This window comes from Sarcophilus harrisii, chromosome 1, assembly GCF_902635505.1.
Source record: "Sarcophilus harrisii chromosome 1, mSarHar1.11, whole genome shotgun sequence".
Taxonomy (NCBI): domain Eukaryota; kingdom Metazoa; phylum Chordata; class Mammalia; order Dasyuromorphia; family Dasyuridae; genus Sarcophilus; species Sarcophilus harrisii.
The window spans coordinates 426,031,571-426,047,399 of NC_045426.1; positions in this window are offsets into that span (position 1 = coordinate 426,031,571).

A 15,829-nucleotide genomic window follows, 5' to 3' on the forward strand; every position below is an offset into this window, starting at 1 on the left:
TACTTGGTTTCTCTAAATTTCAAGTGTGTTTTTTGTAAACAACATATAGTTGGATTCTAGTTTTTAATCCTTTCTGTTATTAGGGATCAGTTCATCCCATTCACATTCAATTATGATTACTGTTTATTTACCTGTATTTTATTTCCTGTTTATCCTTTTCTTTTCTTTTTCTTTTTACTCTGTCCCTCCTCAAAAGTTTATTTTCCTTCTGACTACTACCTCCCTTGATTCATCCTCCTTTCTAACAATCTCATGTCTTCCCAATACCTTGTCTTCCTCCTTCCTCTTGGGTAAAATAGATTTATATACCCAACTGAGTTTACATTCTATTCTTTCTTTAAGCCAATTCCAGTTAGAGTAAGTTTTTTTTCAATGTTCTATTTTTTTATTAATTTTTTTATTTATTATAATAACTTTTTATTGATAGAACCCATGCCAGGGTAATTTTTTTACAACATTATCCCTTGCACTCACTTCTGTTTCAATTTTTCCCCTCTCTCCCTCCACCTCCTCCCCTAGATGGCAAGCAGTCCTATATATGTTGAATATGTTATAGTATATCCTAGAAACATTATATGTGTGCAGAACCAAACAGTTTTCTTGTTGCACAGGGAGAATTGGATTCAGAAGGTAAAATAACCCGGGAAGAAAAACAAAAATGCAAACAGTTTACATTCATTGCCCAGTGTTTTTTCTTTGGGTGTAGCTGCTTCTGTCCATCCTTGATCAATTGAAACTGAATTAGGTCTCCTTGTCAAAGAAATCCACTTCCATCAGAGTACATCTTCATACACTATCATTGTTGACCTATATAATGATCTCTTGGTTCTGCTCATTTCACTTAGCATCAGTTCATGTAAGTCTCTCCAAGCCTCACTATATTCATCCTGCTGGTCATTTCTTACAGAACAATAATATTCCATAACATTCATATACCACAATTTACTCAACCATTCTCCAATTGATGGGCATCCATTCATTTTCCAGCTTCTGGCCACTACAAACAGGGCTGCCACAAACATTTTGGCACATACTGGTCCCTTTCCCTTCTTTAGTATCTCCTTGGGGTATAAGCACAGAAGTAACACTGCTGGATCAAAGGGTATGCACAATTAAATAACTTTTGGGGCATAATTACAGATTGCTCTCCAGAATGGCTGGATTCATTCACAACTCCACTAACAATCTATCAGTGTCCCAGTTTTCCTGCATCCCCTCCAACAATCATAATTTTTTTTTACTATCATCTTAGCCAATCTGACAGGTGTGTAGTGGTATCTCAGAGTTGTCTTAATTTGAATTTCTCAGATTAAAAATGATTTGGAACACTTTCATATGCGTGGTAATTGTTTCAATTTCATCATCTGAAAATTGTGTATTCATATCCTTTGACCATTTGTCAATTGGAGAATGGCTTGGTTTCTTATAAATTAGAGTCACTTCTCTATATATTTTGGAATTGAGGCCTTTATCAAAACCTTTAACTGTAAAGATGTATTCCCAGTTTGTTGCTTCCCTTCTAATCTTGTTTGCATTAGTTTTGTTTGTACAGAAGCTTTTTAGTTTGATGTAATCAAAATTTTCTATTTTGTGATTAATAATGGTCTCTAGTTCATCTTTGTTCACAAATTTCTTCCTCCTCCACAAGTCTGAGAGATAAACTATCCTATGTTCCTCCAATTTATTTATAATCTCGTTCTTTATGTCTAAATCATGGACCCATTTTGATCTTATCTTGGTATACGGTGTTAAGTGTGGGTCCATGCCTAATTTCTGCCATACTAATTTCCAGTTATCCCAGCAGTTTTTGTCAAATAATGAATTCTTATCCCAAAAGTTAGGATCGTTGGGTTTGTCAAACACTAGATTGCTATAGTTGACTATTCTGTCTTGTAAACCTAACCTGTTCCACTGATCAACTAATCTATTTCTTAGCCAATACCAAATGGTTTTGGTGACTGCTGCTTTATAACATAGTTTTAGATCAGGTACAGCTAGGCCACCTTCATTTGATTTTTTTTTTTATTAATTCTTTTGAGATTCTCGACTTTTTATTATTCAATATGAATTTTGTTGTTATTTTTTCTAGATCATTAAAATATTTTCTTGGAAGTCTGATTGGTATAGCACTAAATAAATAGATTAGCTTAGGGAGTATTGTCATCTTTATTATATTTGCTCGGCCTATCCAAGAGCACTTAATATTTTTCCAATTATATAAGTCTGACTTTATTTGTGTGGAAAGTTTTTTGTAATTTTGCTCATATAATTCCTGACTTTCCTTTGGTAGATAGATTCCCAAATATTTTATGCTGTTGACATTTATTTTGAATGGAATTTCTCTTTGTATCTCTTGCTGTTGGATTTTGTTGTTGATGTATAAATATGCTGAGGATTTATGGGGATTTATTTTATATCCTGCAACTTTGCTAAAGTTATGAATTATTTCTAATAGCTTTTTAGTAGAATTTCTGGGGGTCTCCCAGAACCCCATCTGCATCTGCATCTGCAGATCATATCATCATATCATCTGCAAAGAGTGATAGTTTGGTTTCCTCATTGCCTATTCTGATTCCTTTAATCTCTTTCTCGACTCTTACTGCCGAGGCTAGTGTTTCTAATACAATATTGAATAATAATGGTGACAGTGGGCAACCTTGCTTCACTCCAGATCTTACTGGGAAAGGTTCCAGTTTTTCCCCATTGCATATGATCCTTACTGATGGTTTTAAATATATGCTCCTGACTATTTTAAGAAAAAGTCCATTTATTCCTAAACTTTCAAGTGTTTTTATTAGGAATGGATGTTACAACTTTAGTGTTATTTTTGACTCTTTGCTCTAACTCAAACATAAGAACCCCAATTACAAGTTGCCCATAAAACTCCCAGATTCAGTCTGAGCCAGATTAAACTGTAATTGAGAAAATGTTTAATAAATTAAATAAAAATTCAATACAACATAAAAAAAAGGAATGGATGTTAGATTTTATCAAATGCTTTTTCTGCATCTCTTGAGATGATCATATGTTTTTGTTAGTTTGGTTATTTATATAGTCAATTATATTAATAGTTTTCCTAATATGGAACCAGCCGTTCTTGGTCATAGTGTATTATCCTGGGGATGATTTTCTGTAATCTTTTTGCTAATATTTTATTTAAGATTTTAGCATCAATATTCATTAGGGAGATTGGTCTATAATTTTCTTTGTTTTCAGCCTACCTGATTTAGGTATCAGTACCATGTCTGTGTCGTAAAAGGAGTTTGGTAGGACTCCGTCAATCCCTATTTTTTCAAATAGTTTATATAGCATTGGAATTAATTGTTCTTTAAATGTATAATCCATCATGTAAATCCACCTAGTCCTGGGGACTTTTTCTTAGGGAGTTGGTTAGCTTGTTCTATTTCTTTTTTCTAAGATAGGACTGTTTAGGATATTTACATCTTCCTCTTTTAATCTGGGCAAGCTATATTTTTGAAAGTATTCTTCCATTTCATTTAAGTTGTCGAATTTATTGCCATAAAGTTGGCAAAGTAATTCCTAATTATTGCTCTAATTTCCTCTTCATTAGTGGCGAGTTCTCCCTTTTCATTTTTAAGACTAACAATTTGATTTTCCTCTTTCCTTTTTTTAATCAGATTTACTAAGTGTTTGTCTATTTTGATGGTTTTTTCATAGAATCAACTCTCTTAGTTTTATTAATTAATTCAATAGTTTTTTTCTTTCAATTTTATTGATCTCTCCTTTTATTTTTAGAATTTCAAGTTTAGTGCTTGACTGGGGGTTTTTAATTTGTTCATTTTCTAGCATTTTTTAGTTGCAAGCCCAATTCATTGACCTTCTCTTTCTCTATTTTATGCAAGTAGGCCTCTAGAGATATGAAATTTCCCCTTATTACCGCTTTGGCTGCATCCCACACATTTTTGTATGATGTCTCATTATTGTTGTTTTCTTGGGTGAAGTTATTAATTATGTCTATGATTTGCTGTTTCCCCCAATCATTCTTTAGTATGAGATTATTTAGTTTCCAATTATTTTTTGGTCTACTTTCCCCTGGCTTTTTGTTGAGTGTAATCTTTATTGCATTGTGGTCTAAAAAGGATGGATTTACTATTTTTGCCTTACTGCATTTGAGTTTGAGGTTTTTATGTCTTAATATATGGTCTATTTTTGTATAGGCTCCATGAACTGCTGAAAAGAAAGTGTACGCCTTTCTGTCTCCATTTCATTTTCTCCAAAGATCTATCATATCTAACTTTTCTAGTATTCTATTTACCTCTTGGACTTCTTTCTTATTTGTTTTGTGATTTGATTTATCTAATTCTGAGAGTAAAAGGTTGAGATCTCCCACTATTATAGTTTTGCTGTCTATTCCTTCTTGCAGCTCTCTTAATTTCTCTTTTAAGAATTTAGATGCTATACCACTTGGTGCATATATGTTTGATATTGATATGGCTTCATTATCTATGCTACCCTTTAGCAAGATACAGTGCCCTTCCTTATCTCTTTTAATTAGATCAATTTTAGTTTTTGCTTGATCTGAGATCAGGATGGCTACCCTTGCTTTTTTTGACTTCACCTGAAACATAGTAGATTTTGCTCCAATCTTTTACATTTACTCTGCATGTATCTCCCTGCTACAGGTGTGTTTCCTGTAAACAACATATTGTAGGATTCTGCCTTTTAATCCATTCTGCTAACTGCTTCCTCTTTATGGGGGAGTTTACCCTGTTCACATTTATGGTTAAAATTACCAATTCTGTATTACTTGCCATCTTGTTAACCCCTGCTTATGCTTTTCTCCCTTTTTTTCCCCTTACCCCCTTCCCAGTATTAATCTTGTGAGCACCACTTGCTTCTCACAGCCCTTCCTTTTTAGTATCCCTCTCTCCCACCTTAGAGTTCCTCCCCCTATCTTACTCCTTTCCCTCACAGTTTCCATATTCCCTTCTGCTTAGCTTATTTTTGTTTTCACTTTTCCCCTCTCACTTTTTAATGAGATGGGAGACATTTCACCATAAATTGAATATGTCTAATTTTTTTTCTTTTAAAGCCAATTCTGATGGCAGTAAATTATCCCCTATATTCATCCCCCTCCATTCTTTCTCTCAGATATAATAGGTTTCTTTTGCCTCTTTGTAAGATGTAGTACCCCACTTTAATCTTTTTCTGGTACAATGTTCTTTACACCTCTAATTTCTAGAACAAGGTATACATGTCTTCTTTATACATCTTTACAGCAGAAATATAGTTCCCAATATTTCTTTTTACCTTTTTAGGTTTCTCTTGAGTTCTATATTTGTAGATCAAACTTCTTGTTAAGTTCTGGTTTTTTCATCAAAAATAGGTGAAATTCACTTATTTCGTTGAATGACCATCTTCTTCCCTGGAAAAAGATGCTCATTCTGACTGGGTAAGTTATTTTTGGTTGCATACTGAGTTCCTTAGCCTTTTGGAATATCATATTCCAGGTCCTTCGATCTTTTAATGTGGATGCTGCTAGATCCTGGGTGATCCTTATTGTGGCTCCTCTATATTTGAATTGGGTTTTTCTAGCCACATGGAGTATTTTTTCCTTCATTTGAGGGTTCTGACATTTGGCCAGTATATTTCTTGGTGTTTGATTTTGGGATCCCTTTCAGTAGTTGATCGATAAATTCTTTCAATGTCTATTTTACCTTCTGTTTCTATGACTTCTGGGCAGTTCTCTTTGATAGTTTCCTGGAAAATAGTGTCCAGGCTCTTTTTTTCATCATATTTTTCTGGAAGTCCAATAATTCTCAGATTGTCTCTCCTAGACCTATTTTCCAGGTCAGTTGTTTTCCCAAGAAGGTATTTCACATTTTTCTCCATTGTTTGATTTTTTTGGTTTTGCTTGACTGATTCTTGTTGTTTCCTTGATTCCTGCAATTACATTTGCTCAATTCTGATTTTCAATAAAGTATTTTCTTCATTCACTTTTTTATATCTTTTTCTAATTGTTCAATTGTGTTATTTTGTTCTATGGAATTTTTTTCCATTTCACCAATTTTGTTTTTTAGAGAGCCATTTTCTGTTTCCAGTTCACTAATCATATTTTTCAAGGATTTGATTTCTTTATCCACTCTGTCTTTAAATGAATGGGATGACTTCTCCAGACTCTCTTGCCAAGCCTCCCTCTCCTTTTCCCATTTTTCTTCTAGCTCTCTTGTGAGAGCCTTTTTAATTTCTTCTATGACATTCATCTGTGCTGAGGAACAGATGATCTCCTCCTGTGGGAATTCACCTGGAGACAGTCTGCTTTTAGTCTCCTCAGGGTTTAGAGTCTGCTCTCTATCAGTATAAAAGCTGTCAATCGTTAAGGTCCTTTTCAATTTTTTGCTCATTTTGTCAGAGAAGAATCAGAGACAAACTAGCAAAGAAAAAAAGAAAAAAAAAAACAAATATAATCTGTTTTTTTTGGGGGGAGGGGCTGGGTGGTGTTACCGAGCTTCCTCTACAGACTGTGGGGGGCAGCAGCGAGGCACTAGCAGGACCATGCTGGACCTGTGCTCTGAGACTCTAAGAGCGTGCTGAGATGCTGTGGGGGAGGGGTGGCCAGGTTCTGAGGGACTCCAGCTGTTTGGGGTTGTATTCTTCACCCCCGGTGTTTTTAGCTTCTCAGTTGGGCAACTGACTTGCTGCCAGGGCAAAGTATCCAAGCATGTAGCAAAGCTCTCCCCGCAGAGATGGTTGAGATCACACCCCACCCCCTTCCCGTCTGCTCGGCTGTGAGCTGCCTGCTGAGCTCTTGCTGCTGCTGCCCTCAGCCTGTGCCCGATCTAAAACCGTCCCGCCCTCAAGCAAAAACAGACTTTTCCTGGCGAATCTCAAGGATGTCTTCTCTTGGTAAGTATTTATGGTTTTTATTTTTTTTTCAGTCAAGCATTAATTCAGAGGCTTGTAATGAGATGGATTCTGAGAAAAAATGCAGAGCTTACACAGCTGTGTGCCTTCTCGCTGCCATCTTGGCCGGAAGTCCCTAGAGTAAGATTTAAAAATTGTTCACCCTCCTACATTTCTATATTTTATGTGAGATAATTTCCCTAATTTTCTACTCTCCTTCTCCCTATGAATCTTTTTTTTTCTTATGCTTTAATTTTTTTTTCCTTTGGGAAATCTTCCCATCATAGTCAACTCACTCCTATGCCCTCCATCTATATATATTCCTCTACTGGCCCTAATAATAAGGTTCATAACAGTTAAACATATTCCCTACCCACATAGCAATGTAAAAAGTATGAGCTTACTGAATTTCTTATGATTTTTTTTTCTGGCTTTTTTTGGGCTTCTCTTCAGTCTTATATTTCCAAATCAAAATTTCTATTCAGTTCTGTTCTTTGTATCAGGAATGCTTTAATATTTCATTAAATAACTATTTTCATCTGAAGGATTATACTCTATTTAGCTGAGTATGCTATTTTTGGGTGTAATCCCAGCTCCTTTGCCTTCCAGAATATTCTACCCACAGTGCTCCAGTTCTTCAATGTAGAATCTGTTAGATATTGTGCTATTTTTATTGTAATTGCATCATATTTCAATTTTTTTTCAAGATGCATGGTATATTTTCTCCTTGATCTGGAAGCTCTGGTATTTAGCTATAATCCTGATACTTTTTATTTTGGGAAATTTTTCAAAAGTTAATAGCTGGATTCTTTTCATTTCTGTTTTACCTTCTGGATCTGGGATATTAAGGCAGTTTCCCTTGATAACTTGCATTGTGATTTCTATGTTTTTGTTCATTCCATTCAGGTAGACAAATACTTTTTAAATTACCTCTCATCCATTTATGGTCCAGGTTTAAAAAAATTCCCTCAAGGAGGCATTTCATGTTTTCTTCTATTTTTTCCATTTTTTTAAATTTAGTTTTTCCTGTTTCTTAGAGTTCTTGGAGTGCTGTGTCATTAAGTCATTAGCTTCTACTCACCCAGTTTTTATATTTAAGGAATAATCTGTTTCAGTGAGCTTTTGGCTAATTTTACTTTTCGAGGATTTATTTTCTTCAATGAATTTCATTCCTCTTTCCCCATTTATTTGGTCTTGTTTTGGGGTGTTATTTTCTTCAGTATTTTTTGTAACTTTTATTAAGCTGTTGATGCTCTTTTCAAAATTTCCTTACACCACTCTCATTTCTTTTCCATTTTTTCCTTAGACTCTATTATTTGATTTTTAAACTCTTTTTTAGTGCTGACAGCAATTTCTTTTGCTCTTACACTTATTCACATTTCACTACCATTGAGGCCTTTTATGAAACTACTTTAATTTCATAGACATTTTCTGCACTTGTATTTTAATCTTCCTTGTCTCAGGATTAACCTTCTGTAATGAGATTCTCTTTTTGTTGTTATTGTTTGCTCATTTTCCAGCCTATTTTTTCATTTTTACCCTTGTGTTAAAGTTCCCAGGGTGAAAGAGTCATTATCCCAAGTTTCAGCTAATTTTGTGGTACTATTTTCCAAGATATTACTGGGCATTTGAAAGTTTTCAGTTATCCGAAGTGGATATGTAAAATGTCCAGGCTAGCTCTTTGAAGAGCTTCAGGATCAGTCTGAGTCAGGATGAAAGTCCTTGGTCTTTAAAAGGAGAAATGAAGGAGACAGGCAAGCTGCCATTGGACTCATCAAAGACAAATTTTAGATTCTGGAGTCTGGAGCCTGAAGTCATCCTTCTTCAGTGTGCTGTGGCAGAGAGACTCTGACCCTCTCCCTCAGCCCACCAAATCTTGCCTCCAATTACCTCACTATACCACATTCAGCAAGCGCCAATCTTGAGGAGAGCCATCACATCACCATATTATCTAAGTATATGCTTATAGAATCATTATTTCACATTGAGTAGGTAATTAGCCTTAAATGCTCTGCTGTCTTAGATTCAAATATACCTTTTCAGAGTTCCAGCCCTCCATATCTCCCACTTTCCTTTGTTTTGTTTTGTTTTGTTTTGTTTTGTTTTAGAACACAGGTGGTCACACCCTTCCTGACTTCTCAGTGAGGTGAGAATACCAAAAAGGTGATCACACCCTTCATGATTTCTCAGGAAGAGAGATGAAAAACACCAAAACAAAGTGGGGAATTAATCTACATATTGTTAGCATATTTCTGGGTTAAAGGATCTTACTAGAAAGAAGATAAATTCTAGAAACTACTGTATCAGTAAACCTGATGCTACTATTTCTCCTAGTTTAGTAGTCACACGTTGTCTACCTTTATTACTAACTGGGATATTATCTACACTGTGTAGAACCGTACAGTTCTCTTATTGCACAGAAGAATTGGATTCAGAAGGTAAAAATAACCTGGGAAGAAAAACAAAAATGCAAGTAGGCCACATTCATTTCCCAGTGTTCCTTCTCTGCGTGTACCTGATTCTCTCCCTCATTGATCAATTGGAACTGAATTAGATCTTCTCTTTATCAAAGATATCCACTTCCATCAGAATATATACTCACATAGTATTGTTGTTGAAGTATATAATGATCTCCTGGTTCTGCTCATTTCACTAAGCATCAGTTGATGTAAGTCTCTCCAAGCTTCTTTGTTTTCATCCTGCTGATCATTTCTTATAGAACAGTAATATTCCATAACATTCATATACCATAATTTACCCAACCTTTCTCCAGTTGATGGGCATCCATTCAATTTCTAGTTTCTAGCCACCACAAAAAAGGCTGCCACAAACATTTTGGCATATACATATTCCTTTCCCTTCTTTAAGATTTCTTTGGGATATAAGTCCAGTAGCAACACTGCTAGATCAAAGGGTATGCACAGATTGATAACTTTTGGGGCATAATTCCAGATTACTCTCCAGAATGGTTGGATTCATTCACAACTCCAGCAACAATGCATCAGTGTCCCAGTTTTCCCACATCCCCTCCAACATTCATCATTATTTTTTCCTGTCATCTTAGCCAGTCTGACAGGTGTGTAGTGGTATCTCAGAGTTGTCTTAATTTGCATTTCTCTGATCAATAGTGATTTGGAACATTCTTTCATATGAGTGGAAATAGTTCCAATTTCATCATCCAAAAAATTTTTTGTTTATATCCTTTGACCATTTATCAATTGGAGAATGGCTTGATTTCTTATAAATTAGAGTCAATTCTCTATATATTTTGGAAATGAGGCTTTTATCAGAATCTTTTACTGTAAAGAATGTTTTTACCATTTGTTGCTTCACTTCTAATCTTTTTTCCATTCGTTTTGTTTGTACAAAAGCTTTTTAAATTGATATAATCAAAATTTTCTATTTTGTGATCAATGATGATCTCTAGTTCATTTTTGGTCACAAATTACTTCCTCCTTTGCAAGTCTTTGAGATAAACTATCCCATGTTCCTCTAATTTATTTATAATCTTATTCTTTATGCTTAAATCATGGACTCATTTTGATCTTAACTTGGTGTATGGGGTTAAGTGTGAGTCTATATCTAATTTCTGCCACACTAATTTCCAGTTTTCCCATCACTTTTTGTCAAATAATGAATTCTTATCCCCAAAGTTGGGATCTTTGGGTTTGTTAAACACTATATTGCTATAGTTATTGACTATTTTGTCCTGTAAACCTAAGCTATTCCACTGATCAACTAATCTATTTCTTAGCCAATACCAAATGGTTTTGGTGACTGCTGCTTTATAATATAGTTTTAGATCAGGTACAGCTAGACCACCTTCATTTAATTTTTTTTTTCATTAATTCCCTTGAAATTCTTGACCTTTTGTTCTTCCATATGACTTTTTTTGTTATTTTTTTCTAGGTCATTAAAATAGCTTCTTGGGAGTCTGATTGGTATCTGTTGCTACATTTTAAACAATAGTTCATATGATAGCTGTCTGCAGACATCTCACAAATTCAGCAAAGGTTTTATTTGGACCTTGTGCTATTTTTGTGAAGGTTTCTCCTCTATCTTACCTTACTGGGAGGGTGCTCCATGCTTTCATAGCAGCAGCAGTAATTTGCTTATATTCTGCTATGGGATAATTAATCTGTGCTGAAGTATCTGCATAAGGACCTACATCTATTAGTTGGTCACAGGTGATTGATGTATTGACTCCTATTGCCTATTTTGTAGGACTTGTATCCTACAGAGTTCACTATAGTCAGAAAGCCACAACAAGTTTTGTCCAAGTTCTAAACATGTCCTTGCTATAGATTTCCAATCATTAGGGGTTAAAACTTCAAAATCTAAATTTTCTAATAACATCTTAACATAAGATGATGTAAACCCATGAAGAGTTCAAGCCTTTTTCAAATCTTTGATAATTTCTAGATTAAAAGGAGTGTATCTTCTTTTTTCTTGACCTGAATAGTTAAACTCTTCAGTCACAGAATATGCTTCTATTTTTAAATCAGATATATGCTGTCCTTCTTCTTGGACTTTAAATAGTACCTTTTGTAATTGAGTCATGAAGGGGTTGCTGGGGCGGGGAGACAGTGCTGGTGGTATCATTGCTCTTCCCACTTCTCCTCCCTCCACCCCGGGAGGTGAAGTTGATGTGGGAGGGTCAAGAGCCTGCTCAGTGTAGGCGGAGGAACCCTTTAATTCATTCAACTCTCCAATCCTTTCAACTATTTTTTCAGTACCATCCCCCTTCTCCTCCTCTTTCTTCTCATGCTTCCTTCTCTGGCTGTTCTTAAATCTTTTCTTTTTGTTTAGCACTTGTGGGGTTCTTTAAGGTCAATTGTATTATATTGTATATATAGAATGTTTCTTTAGAAATTGAATCAGGACCATTATCATTGTAATATTAAATCGGTGGCTTTCCCACTTTGTTTCACTTTTTCTGCCTCTATTTCTTCTTCCTTGGAGAACCAGCAGGATGTGCATTAAAATGTTTCTAAGAGTCCATCTAAGAGTCACAAGTTACGAGCAAATTTTGTCTCTTTATTAACCTAAGTTTGCTTTCTGTAAATCTCCTTCAGGGTGGGGATTGGGGTGGGGAGGCTCTTTTCCTACTATCTGCCCCATTTCAGTTAAAAAAGACAAAAATTACTAGTTTAGCCCTTAACAAAGTTTCCTGCTTGTCAATTTTAATACTCAATTCCTGCGTCGCAGGGACTTCTTCACTGAAATTACCATTGAGCTTCCTTAATCCATGTTGAACCAATATATAACATTCAAGCTAGCTCTCTGAAAGGCCTCAGAATCACTCAGAATCAGGATCAATCAAAGTCTTTGGTCTTTAGAAGGAGAAGTGAAAAAGGCAGGCAATCTGCCACAGAACTCATCAAAGATGCATCTTGGATTCTGGAGTCTGGAGCCTGAAGTCTTCCCTCCTCAGTGTGCTGCAGCAGAGAGACTCTGACCCTCTTCCTCAACCCTCTAATCCTTGCCTCCAAGTACCTCACCACACCACATTCATCAAGGGCCAATCTTGAGGAAAGCTATCACATCACCATATTATCTAAATATATATTTATAGAACCATTATTTCACATTGAGTAGGTAACTACCCTTATTTGCTCTGCTGACTTAGATTCAAATACATGTTTTCAGAGTTCCAGCCCTCTACGGATATGATATAAGAGGTATTATCACTTCTCTTCTGACCTCTTTGAACATCTGATCACGAGTCTCCTCAATCACTGATCTCCACTCTGAAACATATTCTAGTGTTGTTATTACTGTTGCTTAATCCTTGACTATGACCCACAACCAAGTACAGGTAATACAAAAAGGTCCTGTATCAAGTTCCAGTAAAGAATTCTATTAATCTCTTTCTATTTATGTGGCTGATTTCTCCTACCATCTGTGGTAGGAGAGTTCTGGAAGCTGCTGCTTTGCTGGTACATCTGCTTTAAAGGCATAACCTTTGCTTCCTGCCACAAACTCCTGGAGCCTACCCTATTTCTTTGAGACAGATCTTTCCCATCAACTTTTTAAGTTGTTTTAAACTAGAAAATTGCTTTTCCTCAACCTTTTATTCTGTAATGCACATTTATATTTGAAACATAAAATCGATGTAGATAGATTGAAAATCAGTCTAGTGAGGTCTCATTCCATCATCTTGGTTCTGCCATCTTGCATATATTCTTTATATGTGTGTGTGTGTGTGTCTGTGTGTGTGTGTGTGTGTGTGTATATACATACATATATATGTATATGTGTATATATATAAATATATATATGTAGACATATATATATGTAGACACATACATAAGGAATTCTAAATTATTTTGATATAATAATGAGGGATACTTTGTAAAAGAGCCCGTAAGGTAGCATTTTGTTGTATCACATGACATGCTTCGTCTTAACATATATACAATAGGAACTTATATTCTCTACAACTTTCTAATCATTTTTGAGATGAAAAAGAAATGGTCTATTATTAAATGCCATTTACAAATGGATACTTGTTTTACACTAATAACTTCACCAAGGATTCCTTGAATAGATGATGCTCAAAAGGCCTTACCAATGACAAAAACAGGTACATGGTTGTTTTATTTTTCATATTTTTAATGATTGACTTTTTATATCAATGTTTTCCCATACATTTTTCCAAGCTTTGTGAATATTTTCTTCCTTTATTTAACTTAAAATTTGTCCCTTGATGGTTTCATAATTTTTTATCCACTTAATATATTTCTACCAATTGTATGTAAAGATAGTTTTCAACATTCATTTTTGTAAAATTTTGAGTTCCAAATATTTTTTTCTTTCCTCATTTACCCCTTCTCCCCAAACCAACTAGTAATATGATATATTGTACATGTACAATTGTTTTAGACATATTTTCTATTAGTCATCTTGGGAAAGAAAAATCAGAACAAAAGGGGAAAAACACATAAAAAAAACCCAAAATGAAAATAATATGCTTTGATATGCATTCAATTTCTATAGTTATTTTTTTCTGAAGGTGAGCGGCATTTTCCATCACATGTCTATTTAAATTGTGTCAGATTACTATATTCCTGAGAAGAATGAGATCTATTTTAGTGACTATCATATAATTGCATTATTACTAGATCTTGTCTTTCTGTGTGTGTGTGTGTGTGTGTGTGTGTGTGTGTGTGTGTGCATGTGTGTATGTATTCTGGTGGTTTTGCCATATTTGTTCTCCTTAGTGATAGTCTATATTCTCTATAAACCCTCAGAGACTGTTATTTTAGAGATCAAATATAGTGCTCCTATCATCCTTTAAGTTGACAATAGTGTACTATAACAATTTTTGCAAATCTTTTCCATTTTTCTTCAAATGTCTTTTTTTCTTTTGTACCATTGAATGTTCTTGACTTTTTCTACATATCTTTTTAAGAGTTATTTTTTCTGATTTTACTCTCCTATCCTTAGTTTTGCTTCATAAGACATTGCTGCTAATATTCATTCATCATAGTTCATAAGATTTTTTAAATATGATTTTTATATTTAATGTTGACTAGCAACTCTCCTTATTTGGCAAGAAAATTAAATGTTTGCTGACTAAAGTGTTTTCTGTGTTCTTTTATTTTAGCATGAATTAATTTATATACATTCAACTTCTGGGTGAATTTATTATAGTCAGTATTTTTCAATTCATTAATTTTGCTTAAATTTTTTAAAAATTGTTTAAATATTTTAATTACATGCTTTATTTTTTGTCATTATTTTTCTTTGTTCTTGTTTATTGCTTATTGTGTTCTTAGATCTATTGAGTAGCTGGTCTAACCTAACCATGCACAGATAACTGAATCAACAATCACAACTGTGACCATAAATATCTTTCTGTTAAAATATAGTCATTCACATTACTTGGAACATTATTTAGTGCTTACCATTTCTATTGCCAACTAATTTTGATTTTGAAAAGAACATTTATAATGGAAATATTAGTCTATATAATCCATAAAACTTTAATAAATCTCATTTCTTTTTCTCGAATCACAGTTTCTCATATATTTAATTAATTTTATTTTTAAGCTTTTTTCCATATTTACATTGTTACCAAGTGTTATAGGGCATATTTTCTGATAGAATTTGAAGTCTTATCAAAATCTTATTAGATTATTAGATTAACTCTCAATTTTCCAACAACAGATCTGTTTATTTTGGATATCACAGAACACTGACCATGTACTCCCAGATGTGTCACCCCCTCCTAACTTCTTTTTTTGTTTATGAATTCATTCATTCATTTAAGTTTCTTGAGGGTAAGTGCTATCTTTCTTTTCTTTATTTCTATTCCCCGGTACTTAGTTGAGTGCCTGGACCATATTAGGTGCTAAATATAAGTAAAATGAATTAAATATAATTTTTCTCCTTTATTACTTTACCAATTTTATTACAACCAGTGTTCATTAGTACATAAACTACTATTATTTTGAGTTTATCATTTGTAATGCAATACTTGAAGACCAAATATTTCTTGAAATATTTATTGTAGCATTTAAGTATACATTAAAACTACTCCATCAACTTACTTCTGAATGTCTCCAAAGAATTGTGTGCAATTCTATGATTTGGAAGCAACTTCCTTCTTTACTAGTGTTTTTTTTTAACCCACTCCACCCATCATTTTATTGTATATCAACCCTTGCCTTTTCTCTTACCTTTTTTCCTAGTATTTCTTGCCATCCTTTCTATTCTTTCTGTCCCTTTTCTTTTCCTCTTTCCCTGTCTACTTCTTTATAGGATTAAATAAATTTCTATACCCAAATGAACGATTAAGTTAGTTCCTCATAGAGCCCAAAGTGATGAGATCAAACTTCAGACAATGCTTATCCCCCTCCCTTTTCCCCATTGATTGAAATAGGTCTTTTGAGTTTCTTGATATGAACTAATTGCCTCATTTTATCTTCACAATAATGGTCCTTAAGATTTTCCTTGTGGG